At 45.7% G+C, this 11,362-nt stretch overlaps 1 long non-coding RNA gene across 1 annotated transcript; it reads right to left on the bottom strand.

The window, feature by feature from the left end:
• Positions 1-8,086: 8,086 nt before the first annotated feature.
• LOC310698970 lies at positions 8,087-10,963 on the bottom strand. Its single transcript, XR_014521862.1, has 2 exons — positions 10,551-10,963; positions 8,087-8,325 (listed from the first exon to the last, which is right to left on the bottom strand). It is a non-coding gene; the product is annotated as an uncharacterized lncRNA (long non-coding RNA).
• Between the last annotated feature and the right edge of the window lie 399 nt (positions 10,964-11,362).

The raw sequence follows: 11,362 nt of genomic DNA, 5'->3' as shown, positions 1-11,362 counted from the left end.
CGTTGTTGTTGTTGTTGTTGTTGTTGTTGTTGTTGTTGTTGTTGTTGTTGTTGTTGTATTTCTATCCTGCCCATCTGACTGGGCTGTGCTAGCCACTCTGGGCAGCTTCCAACATAAATGAAAATATAGTAAAACATTAAACATAAAAAACTTCCCCATACAGGGCTGCCTTCAGATATCTTCTAAAGCAGTGTTTCCCAACCTTTTTTGGGCAAAGGCACACTTGTTTCATGAAAAAAATCTCGAGGCACACCACCATGCCAGATGGGGAAAGGTCACTTTTTACTTATGTAAAAAAAAATAAAAAAATTGTAACAGCATAGAAGGTAATGGTTAGGCTAGCATCCCTCTTCCAAATATGCTAGGTTTTTATTTGCAGGGACTGTTCTACATGGGAAAGCATTCAGCACTGTCATTCTCCCATCTGCCATCTGAATTGGTACTATTCTGGGTCAACTTACTCTGCTGCATGTGTAGATGAAAATGGCACCAAGTGTGGGGGAGGGGGCAGAACAGGTTTCAGATACAGGATATTAAGCATACACGTACTTCAGATTGAACTGGTTGCTTGCTTTGCAAGTTTTCATTTCCCAAATGACTGCCTTGGCAAGCGCAATACCTACCAGGCTCAACGCCGGTCTCGCGCTGCCGCTTCCCGCGCTCTCAAGGACCCGGGAGGAGGAAGGCGTGAAAGGAATCCCGAAGGCGCGAAAACCTTGCGCATGCGCAGGCCTTCCGCCTGCGACAGCCCAGTAGGCCGGCCGAAGTGAGCGGCGATGGGATGTGGGAGGGAGCTCGCTCGCCGCCCCGCGTGTGCCTATGTGGGGCATGTTACAGCCCCGTGACGTCAGCGCCACGCAGGCAGCCAGGCAGGCAGACGGCGAGAGCCCCGCGCTGGGCGGCCTCTCCTCGCCGCCGCCGCCCCGCCTCTCGCCGCCCGACTCACCCGCCTCCCTCCCATAGCACACCAGGCAACGTCTCGCGGCACACTAGTGTGCCGCGGAACACCGGTTGGGAAACACTGTTCTAAAGGTTGTATAGTTACTTATAACCTTGGCTCGGGGATTGCATAACTCCATACCCTCCAATGAAAATAGGAACGTCCTACCATACCCTCCAACTTTTCTCTGATGAAAATAGGGACGTTGTAAGGAAAAGCAGAACATTCCCGGATCAAATCAGAAACCGGGACAGCTTCTGCAAATCCGGGACTGTCCCTGGAAAATAGGGACACTTGGAAGGTCTGAAATATTAAAACTGCTCCATTGTATTAATTCAAGAAAACAGTTGCATTGCTTGTGGCTCATCTGCTCATTATTAACACGGTTGAATTTGGCTTTGGCTAGCAGCTACTCATAGAGTTGCATATACAAGAACTGGTCTACCCCTGAGTTATCTTGCTGTGTTGGCATGAACGTGTTTTGCTGAGAGCACACAAGTATAGCTGGAAGTCAGCAGGGATTTCTGCGTAGGTGAAAGCACCCGTGAAAACCACTGGCTTCTTTCTGGGTTCTGCAAGTAGGGTTGCCAGCTGACCAGAAGGAAAACTGGAATGGCCTGCTCTTGTGTCTTTAATAGCTCTGGATATACAGGATTAGCAAGTGATAATATTTATTTACTTCCATGCCTGTGCAAAGCTTCCCCGACTGATTCCTGCCTGAACTACAGATGTTCAAAAAGTGGGCAAACCTATCTGCCAGATAGGCAGATTATAGGCTATGCTGGAGTTGATATGAGACCTAAAATGACTCCCCTAAAATGTGTGCGTGTGTATGTTTGTTTTTTGTTTTTTACATCCCTACTGCAGAAATGTGAATTTGACATTTTTCCAGTACTTTTCAGTCTTGGAGGTTGGAGAGGCTGCATGTAGATTCTTACATTATTTCTAAAAAACAATTCTATACCTGCTGTTCAATTCAGCATTTGAAGGCCGTTAGTTTGATGTTGAGCATGTGCAGTTGTAATGTGTTTAATATGAAATTCACTGGTGCTATAACGTTTTCTAGGCTGGCGACAGTCACAAGATGCAAAGCCTATCATTTGTTTGATTTACGTAGCTATTTTTAATGTAGACGCTCGTGCACTACAATAAAACGAGTTCTGCTTTTTTTTTTTTTTAAGCCAACCTCAAACTGTACAGGAACTTTTACTTTGTTAATTATACTAATGGAACTTGATATTTGACTTTGCTTAAAAGCAACTGATGCAGTCTTTTAAAAAAGACAAGGGTTGCGCAAATATGTGTACACTGTTAAATCAAAATTCAGAAGTGTTAATTGGAATATTTCAACTTTATTTGATTCAAGAAGGGATATTGGCCCTCCTGTCAGAGCTGCCCTTTCTGTGCGAGAGAGAGAGTGTGTGTGTGTGGAGGGAACACAATATCCATTTCCATTCGTGTGTTTTTTAAAAGAATAATACTGAGATCTTGCACAAATGTTATTTTTCCAGACTAAGGTTTGCACAAGAGTGATAAAGAAGTCTTGTACAAAGTGCCTCTATTAAAAACCGAAACAAAATAAAGCAAAGCCTCGTGCATGTGCCACAATTGATCGCCCAGTTAGTCTCCCAAATGCACGGTGTGGGGATTTGGAGCAACAGCTCCTCCTACCTAACCTGGTGGTTGTTGTAATTCAGATGTGCCTTCCAGTGGCGTAGCGTGGGTTGTCAGCACCTGGGGCAAGGCAAGTAATTTGCGCCCCCTAACCCGTGGATTTGCGCCCCCTAACCCTAACCCCCAGATGTTACACCCGGTGCGGCCGGCCCCCCCCTACACCCCCACACTACGCCACTGGTGCCTTTGCCATGCAACAGTTGGTGGAAATGGACACAATTGGATTGTGTGGACTGCCAGAAACAAAATGGCTTAGGTGAGGAGCAGATGAAGGCAGGGGTGTGGTATTAGAAATACAGTGGTACCTCAGGTTACATATGCTTCAGGTTACATGCGCTTCAGGTTACAGACTCCGCTAACCCAGAAATAGTGCTTCAAGTTAAGAACTTTGCTTCAGGATGAGAACAGAAATCGTGCTCCGGCGGCACAGCAGCAGCAGGAGACCCCATTAGCTAAAGTGGTGCTTCAGCTTAAGAACAGTTTCAGGTTAAGTACGGACCTCCGGAATGAATTAAGTACTTAACCTGAGGTACCACTGTATATTTGATCACTCCCTGCCCCTTGGAAATGCCACCCCCTGTGTATATTACAGCCTCATAGCCACAGCTGACTGTTTGCCTATAGCAGGGTTGTAGAACTTGAGGCTCTCCAGATGTTGAACTACAATTCCCATCATCCCAGAGTATTGGGCCATGCTGGCTGAGGCTGCTGGGAGTTGCAGCCAGAATTCAACAACACTGGGAGGGCCACAGATTCCTCATCTCCAGCAGTAGAGCTGCCAGTTGACATTGTTCTGAAGACAGAGGTCCTGTGCTTTCAACAGCTGCTGAACCAGAAGTCTGCTGTGATGAAGCTTCCCTTGTTGAACTTCTTCTGCCAGTTATGTAGCCATTACAGGATCAGAGCCACAGGTGGATATGTTGATATTGCAGATTTCCTGTGGTCCGTATGGTAGGCAGTTAAATGTTCTGATGGTGTGCTGTGCATTATCAGACATAATTCAGGTCCAGAACCCAAGTAAAACCTGCTCAGACTCCTAACTCCTTGTCCTGTCCTTTATCTGAAGTGGCAGGTTGTAGTTTGGAAAACATGGACCAGAAATGTGGATCTGGACTCTAGTTTGCCGATAGTTCCTGTTTGTGCGGAAAGGCAGCTGGAAATCCAGTGACCAGCTCTGACACCCAAGACTCTATTGCACTACAGCTTGATATTAAAAGTGGATGTTGTGCACAGCTAGCTAAGGGAAAGGTAGGGTTGCTAACTGACTAGGACCACTCCAGCCTGACATGCCTTTGACATTGACTTGAAATTGGTTTTTCACAGCATGGATATCAGCACTATCACCTGCTAAGATCTGCACATCACATTGCTGTTAAAGGCAATAGCTATAGGGTTGCACATTCTGGTGTGGAGAACAAACCTCACTTCACATATCCACTTGTAGAGGCTGATCTGGTGGTGAAGGATCAGGAAAGAGATATTGGAGTACTTGTGGTGGACAGCTCGATGAAAATGTCGACCAGGTGTGCGGCAGCTCTGAGAAAGGTGAATTCCATGTTATCTATCATTAGGAAAGGGATTGAAAACAACAAGAACCACCTGCCAATATCATAGTGCCAATGTACAAATTTATGGTGAGACAACACTTGGAATACTCTGTACAGTTTTGGCTGTCGTATCTTCAAAAAGATTGTAGAGCTGGAAAAGGTTCAGAGATGGGCAACCCAAATGGTCATAGTACTGAACTAACTCTCCTATGAGGAATGGTTACAACATTTGGGGCTTTGGTGAGTAAAGGGGTTGGGGGTGTGATAAAGATGCATAAAGAATTTTGCATGATGCAAAGTAAGTGGACAGAGAGATGTTTTTTTCCATCTCCCATCTTACTAGAACTGAGACCATCCAGTGAAGCTGAACGTTGGAAGATTCAGGACCGATGAAAGAACTTCTTCAGACAGCACATGGCCTCTCCCTGGTTCTTGGCTTTCTTGCAGGCATTACCTGCAACTTGTCATTGATGCAATAATGGTGCATTAAAAAGGTAAAGGGACCCCTGACCATTAGGTCCAGTCCTGACTGACTCTGGGGTTGCGGCGCTCATCTTGCTTTATTGGCCGAGGGAGCCGGCGTACAGCTTCCAGGTCATGTGGCCAGCATGACTAAGCCGCTTCTGGCGAACCAGAGCAGCGCATGGAAACGGCGTTTACCTTCCCACCAGAGCAGTACCTATTTATCTACTTGCACTTGATGTGCTTTCGAACTTCTAGGTTGGCAGGAGCAGGGACCGAGCGGCAGGAGCAGGGACCGAGCAACGGGAGCTCACCCTGTTGCGGGGATTCGAACCCCCGACCTTCTGATCGGCAAGTCCTAGGCTCTGTGGTTTAACCCACAGCGCCACCCGCATCCCTTTTAATGGTGCATTAGTGGTGGGTTTATACTGGGCCGCACACATCATTCCCCTTTATCAGCTGTTCTGTGATGCTTCCCTAATGTTACCATATTGCCACCATCTGGAGAGATATTCTTACACTATGGCACCACAAAAGCAGGAAAAACAAAAAAAATCCCAGGAACATTTGTGATGTGAAAAGTTGCAGGATTTTGGCCAGAAGCTACAGGGCATGCACATATTGCAAGCAAAGCAGCATGACTGCCTCAAAGCGTTTGCAGGCACAAATTGAACTGAAAATGCAAATTGCATGTAACCACCACAAGGAGAAGGGGACGACAGAGGACGAGATGGTTGGACAGTGTTCTCGAAGCTACCAGCATGAGTTTGACCAAACTGCGGGAGGCAGTGGAAGACAGGAGTGCTTGGCGTGCTCTGGTCCAGGGGGTCACGAAGAGTCGGACACGACTAAACGACTAAACAACAACAACAACAAAAACCATGAGTGCAAGTCGTGATGAATGCTTAATAAAATGGATGCCTGCAGGGGACCACATAACTTAAAACTGTGGAATTTGTATCGGCCATCAGCTTGGATGGCTTTAAAAGTCAAACAAAGAAAAAAAGGCTATAAATGACTATCTGTCACGAACCCCTAACAGGTGCTTCACCTCCTTCATGGTATTAAGGTTGCCAACTTTTTACTTTTCACCCTGCTCCTATGCCTTTAATAGCAGCCTAGTGTGTATAAATTTAAGCTTTTCCTTACATGGGGATAAAGAGCTGGGGAAAGCTTCTTCCCCTACTTAATTTCTGATTACCATTCTTTTTTCATTTTTTAAGTCGGAGGAGTAAGGCTAGTTTTAAAAAAAGCTGGCAAACTTCCATTGCAATGGCTTACTTTGATTTAACTTTTCAGCACCATTCCAGGAATTCCTGCCTTGCTTGTTTAACATAAAGCAAGCATACCTATTTTTCTCTGTCAAATCCTTAAGCACATGATTGTACTTCTATGTAAAAATAGCAGGAAGTGGCTTGCTAGGCCATGATGTAGATATGGGTTAAGGGAGAAGGGCATCATGAGGCCTCAGTTTTTCAGGTTGCAACCCACATCTGCTGAGCACTGTGGTTTTCCTGCCAGACACAGCTTCCTGCATCGTGTACTACTGATTTGACAAGCTATCTTTTTTTCCTCTCCCACCCTCAAATGTCTAAATGTAGGGTTTTCTGTGTAGAAAAAACCCAAGTGATCATTCTTCATTGATTCCGGAATAGAATATTGTGTGTATGCAACCTCTGGGGAGCAACTTGATAATAATAATAATAATAATAATAATAATAATAATAATAATAATAATAATAATAATAATAATTTATTTATACCCCGCCCATCTGGCTGGGTGTCCCCAGCCACTCTGGGCGGCTTCCATAAAAACCAAAAATACAGTAAAATATCACACGTTAAAAACTTCCCTGAACAGGGCTGCCTTAAGATGTCTTCTGAATGTCAGGTAGTTGTTTATCGTTTTGACATCTGCTGGAAGGGCATTCCACAGGGCGGGCGCCACTACCGAGAAGGCCCTCTGCCTGGTTCCCATCAAACACATGTCCCTCTGAAGCAATGGCGGCCAACCTTTGGTCCTCCAAATGTTGCTCGTCCCTGACCATTGGGCACACCGGCTGGGGCTAATGGGAGTTGGAGTCCATGGGCATCTGGAGGGCCACAGTTCCTCCCCTCCTGCTCTAAAGGAGAACCAGGTAGAATCGGATCCAGTCATTGCTCTCAAGAAATGACTTCCATTCACACAATAGAACTTCCCTCTTCCCCTGGCCGCCCTATATGCTCCAGAGGGTTGAGGACAACCCCAGAGCAGATTCTGGGAGGGTACAGGGTAGGGGGACAGATAGGGAGGAGCAGGAGGGGAAGTCCCATTGTGTAAGTGGAAGCTGACCCACAATCTTCAGATGGAAAAGGGAGAAGAATGTAATGCAACACCACCCTCTGTCTCTGCTCATGGTAGGAGAGTCCACTGACATCCTTCCTCAGGCTGTACTTGGCCCAGGGGAGTGTGATACTCTTAATCTTAGGGTTGTGGGTTCGAGCCCTATATTGGGCAAAGGATTCTTGAATTGTAGGGGGTTGGACTAGATGACCCAGTCCACTTATAGATGGGCGTTGCTATTCCCTCTTCCACTGCCTGTGGTGGAACTCCTTTTGTACAATCCTTTCCTGGGCCTTAAAGTCAGAGGCACCTGAACCCTGAGCAGGCTGAAAGTTTCCCCCTGTACAGTGGTGCCTCAGGTTACATATGCTTCAGGTTACAGGCGCTTCAGGTTACAGACTCCGTTAACCCAGAAATAGTACCTCGGGTTAAGAACTTTGCTTCAGGATGAGAACAGAAATCGTGCTCCAACGGCGCGGCGGCAGCGGGAGGCCCCATTAGCTAAAGTGGTGTTGCAGGTTAAGAACAGTTTCAGGTTAAGAATGAACCTCCGGAACGAATTAAGTACTTAACCCGAGGTACCACTGTTCCTGCAACTTTGTGGGACAGCAAAGAATGTTGTTTCCATATCAATAGCTAACAGTGCCCAATATATACAATTTCTAGAATTTGTACTGCTCTGCATGGTCTGAAAGTCCTCCATGTAGGAAATATGCATAACCCATGCTGCATACGACCTGAAACCAAATATGGACAGAAGGTTTATCAGCATTTACTGGATGTTCTCTGATTTGCTGTAGATTAGCAGAAGTCCTGAATCCTATTTTTCCCCTTCTAAATTGGACAGGTGATATGAAGGAAGCTTGCGGTGGGGCCACAGGGCAGGGGACCAAGGGTTGGGTTTTGTGTGGCAGGACTGTGAGCTCAGCTCTGATACTGAAAACAAGTTCCTGCACTGAGCATGTGCTCAGAGGCACTCTTGTTCTGTGAATCTGTTGGCATGCTTCCCCACCCCTGCCTCCTCAGTATTTTGCATTTGGTTGTGCTGGGTAGGTCTCAGGGTTCTGGTAAAAACAAAATAGATATAGATAACCTGAAGTCTCCCTACCCTCACAAAAAAACTTGATACAAAAACAGAAGAATTGTCAGAGTTTGTTCAGTCACAATAAAAGAGGAAGCGAGAGAACGAGCAGAAGGCTAGTGAAGAACTCTCCCCTTGGCCTTCATTAAATGCTTTGTTGTGATATTGATGGTCTGAGGAAAAGGAGAGAGAAATCTGTATGTCTGTAGACACTAGAGTCAGAATTTCTTTTAATGAAAAAAGGAGATATCCTGGAGTTGTGGTATCTGCACGAGTGAGTTCTAGAAGCCAGAATGTTCTGAAACAAAAGTACGTCCAAATGTTCAGTGGCAATGCCGCTGCGTTCTAGAATAAAGAACATTTACATAAAATAATGGACATCTGGCAACCCTGACGCAGGGCCAGGCGAATGGAACAGGAAGTGCCCACAAGAAATTACAAAGTCATCATCCCCAACTCATCAAAGCTGTAGCTAATTGGTAGTGCAATGGTGTGCATGGATACGGTCCTCTCAGGCTCAGTCATCGGCTGATGAATGGCTAGGAAAGACCTCTCTGCCTGCAATGTTGGGAAGCCACTCCCAGCCAGAGTATGTGGATGAAGGGTAACCAACATGGTCCCTGCACATGTTGTGGAATCCCAACTCCCATCATCTCTGACCATTGGCCTTGCTGGCTGGGAGTGATGGGAGTCCAACAGCTTCTGTAGGGTACCACATTGACTACCCCTGAGACAGACAATGGCCTGATTCAGTTTAAGCGATCTCCTTTATTCCAAGCGCAGTCCATTTGTTGTTGGTTTTTTTGAATGATATTTATTAAAATTTCAGAAGCAAAAAATTACATAGTTAAAAATAAAAGAGACAAGGGAAAATATAGGGGGGGAAACATACAAAATACAAAATATAGAAAAAAAGGTAGAAAAAACACTTAAAAACAGATTAATCCTTCCGTATCTTACATTTCATTTCCTTGCTTCCCTGACCTCTTCTCACCTCCCTTTTTTGTATTCCAGTTCAATTGGTTAATTCAGCAATTCCTTTCCCTCTTTGTTTTTGTCTTAGTCCTTTAACTTAATATTTTATAGCTTTAGATTCTCACCTATTAACCGGCCATTTTTTCATACACCTTTATGACATTGCTGCTAGAACCACTTAATTTCATTCTAACATCATTCTAACATTTATTAATTTTACAATATTTCTGTAAATAGTCTTTAAATTTCTTCCAATCTTCTTCCACCGACTCTTCTCCCTGGTCTCGGATTCTGCCAGTCATTTCCGCCAGTTCCATATAGTCCATCACCTTCATCTGCCATTCTTCCAGGGTGGGTAGATCTTGTGTCTTCCAATACTTTGCAATGAGAATTCTTGCTGCTGTTGTGGCATACATAAAGAAAATTCTCTCCTTCTTTGGCACCAATTGGCCGACAATGCCAGGAGAAAGGCCTCTGGTTTCTTCAGGAAGGTATATTTAAATACCTTTTTCATTTCATTATAGATCATCTCCCAGAAAGCTTTAATCCTTGAGCACGTCCACCAAAGGTGAAAGAATGTACCTTCAGTTTCTTTGCATTTCCAACATTTATTATCGGGCAAATGATAAATTTTTGCAAGCTTGACTGGGGTCATGTACTGGGGTCATTTTCATAATATTCTCTCTTAAGGCATTGCATGCCGTAAACTTCATACCTGTGGTCCATAACTGTTCCCAGTCAGCCATCATTATGTTATGTCCAACATCTTGTGCCCATTTAATCATAGCAGATTTCACCGTTTCATCCTGTGTATTCCATTTCAACAGCAAGTTATACAAGTTATAACAAGCGCAGTCCATTTGAACAATGGAGAGCAGAAATTGAAGGGCTAGGCAGAGCAAGACTCTTGAGAGGGTCTCTATGAAGGTTACCATGCCCTTCTTCCTTGGTATGGCATTCTCTTTGGGATGTCACATGGCTTTATTGGCACCATTAGAAACATTGTTGCATCTGTCCAGCCTGGACACTGGGGTCCACCTCTGAGGGCCTTCTGGTGGTTCCCTCACTGCAAGAAGTGAAGCTACAGGGAACCAGGGAGAGGGCTTTCTCGGCAGTGGAACCCTCCCTGTGGAACGCCCTCCCACCAGATGTCAAGGACTTTTAGAAGACATCTGAAGGCAGCCCTGTATCGGGATGTTTTTAATGATTGATGTTGCATTATATTTTTTATATGTGTTGGAAGCTGCCCAGAGTGGCTGGGGCAACCCAGCTAGATGGGCGGGGTATAAAGAATAAAATTATTATAAAGCTGTGGATCAGGATAATTCTGTGTTATATGGGGTGACTGATCCCTGCTGTCTTGCGCATGCTTTACTCTAGCATGTGCATTTTTATACCTGTTACGTGGCTGGAGGACAGCATTGCAAAATTCAGAGGAGTGTGAATTTAGAAGGGTGGCTGTTTCAGCTCATGTATTGTTTTGGAAAGCATGAATTCGGCATTTTTGCCTCCAGATGTGAACTGAATTGAATTTTTTCCCCTCCATACCTGCATTACACTGAACTGGTCACCTGCCATTTCTGACATCGGCACATTTCTTGGAAGAGCCTGTCTTCCAAGCATCTCCTGCCAGGTCTCTTCCTGCTCCCCTTTCCCAGCCTCATGAATGGTCGTGTGACTCAGGACTCCTGCCTCCCCTATCTCTCTGTAGCTGCCACCTCACTCCACCCCTCTGCCCCCAGCTGTTCTCTAAACTCCAGGCTGACACACTTGTAACGCCAGGGTGGTTTTATGCTAGTTCCCTCTCCTCCCCAAGAAGTCTAGGCCATGGCGCAAGTGCAGCCTAGCGCTTTCGCAGTGTCTCCCACCTTACAGCCAGCAGCATCACCCGCTCAACCCTGTCCTCACTGGAAGGCACACATGTATCTGCCACTCTCCCCCCATCTTTCTCCTTGCCTGCCACCCCAGACCTTGCTGCATCTGCTGCTCTAGACAATTGCTGCCATCTCCCACATAGCAACCCAGCATTCTGCTGCCATGACAACAGGACAGCGTGGGAAGGATGGAGGGTTGCTAAGGATGCGATGTGGCACCTTTCTTGGAGCTGATTATAGCCAAAGCATAGGTGATATAGTACCTTTAGCCCCATGGTGGTAGGACCCTCAGTTAGGACGCCCTTCAGGTGAAGCATGAAATGACTTGCATGTGCTATTTCCAGACCCCAGCAGGCTGGGTTAAGTGGATAAAATTCCAAATGCCTGTACTTTTAAGGCAAGGCAAGATTATGTGTTCTGGTCCTGTCTTCATAAGCAGGGCTGAGGCACTTCTGCCTGAGTGAAGTTAGTAGGCTGTATGTGGTC

The sequence above is a fragment of the Podarcis liolepis genome, assembly GCF_965112155.1.
Source record: "Podarcis liolepis genome assembly, contig: HAP1_SCAFFOLD_22, whole genome shotgun sequence".
Lineage (NCBI taxonomy): Eukaryota > Metazoa > Chordata > Lepidosauria > Squamata > Lacertidae > Podarcis > Podarcis liolepis.
The sequence above is the reverse complement of the archived record's forward strand: the minus strand, read 5'-3'. Positions and strand labels throughout refer to the sequence as shown.